Source organism: Micropterus dolomieu, unplaced genomic scaffold (assembly GCF_021292245.1).
Source record: "Micropterus dolomieu isolate WLL.071019.BEF.003 ecotype Adirondacks unplaced genomic scaffold, ASM2129224v1 contig_5164, whole genome shotgun sequence".
In the NCBI taxonomy this organism is placed as follows: Eukaryota; Metazoa; Chordata; class Actinopteri; order Centrarchiformes; family Centrarchidae; genus Micropterus; species Micropterus dolomieu.
Window position 1 is genome coordinate 1 of NW_025734153.1, and position 946 is coordinate 946.

General features: G+C 31.0%; 1 long non-coding RNA gene across 2 annotated transcripts; it reads right to left on the reverse strand.

Annotated features, from left to right (window-relative positions):
• Positions 1-45: 45 nt before the first annotated feature.
• Positions 46-942, reverse strand: LOC123964748. Of its 2 annotated transcripts, none has more exons than XR_006823526.1 (2): positions 911-942; positions 46-127 (listed from the first exon to the last, which is right to left on the reverse strand). It is a non-coding gene; the product is annotated as an uncharacterized LOC123964748 (long non-coding RNA). The 2 variants fall into 2 exon arrangements; XR_006823525.1 differs by lacking the exon at positions 911-942 and adding an exon at positions 638-875.
• Between the last annotated feature and the right edge of the window lie 4 nt (positions 943-946).

A 946-nucleotide genomic window follows, 5' to 3' on the forward strand; every position in this document is an offset into this window, starting at 1 on the left:
CTGAAAAAACATATAAATCCGATAAATCATAAAGAAATCATCAGATTATCTTAGGAACGTTTGATGGTAGTTTAAAACCTGTGACTCCATCCAGTTTCATTCAAATCTGTTTCCTTAATGACCTGATCTGTTGAAAACAAGAAAAAAAGATCAGAAAAAAGGACTTTTTTCTCCTTAAATAGAGAATTTTTTACATGAGGTGTCTGTTGAAAAAACATATACGTCCAATAAATAACAATTATCAAGTGTGAGTAAAATGTAGCACTACGCATGAGGTGTCTGCTGAAAAAACATATAAGTCCAATAAATAATAGAAAAAATCATCAGATTATCTTAGGAACGTTTGATGGTAGTTTAAAACCTGTGACTCCATCCACTTTCATTCAAATCTGTTTTCTTAATGAGCTGATCTGTTGAAAACAAGAAAAAAAGATCAGAAAAAAGGACTTTTTTCTTCTTAAATAGAGAATTTTTTTACATGGGGTATGGTGAGAACATGCATCAATCAATAACAATTATCAAGTGTGAGTAAAATGTAGCAGTACGCATGAGGTGTCTGTTGAAAAAACATATAAGTCCAATAAATAACAAAAAAATCATCAAATTAACTTAGGAACGTTTGATGGTAGTTTAAAACCTGTGACTCCATCCAGTTTCATTCAAATCTGTTTCCTTAATGACCTGATCTGTTGAAAACAAGAAAAAAAGATCAGAAAAAAGGACTTTTCTTCTTAAATAGACAATTTTTTACATGGGGTATTGTGAGAACATGCATCAATCAATAACAATTATCAAGTGTGAGTGAAATGTAGCAGTACGCATGAGGTGTCTGCTGAAAAAACATATAAGTCCAATAAATAATAAAAAAATCATCAGATTATCTTAGGAACGTTTGATGGTAGTTTAAAACCTGTGACTCCATCCAGTTTCATTCAAATCTGTTTCC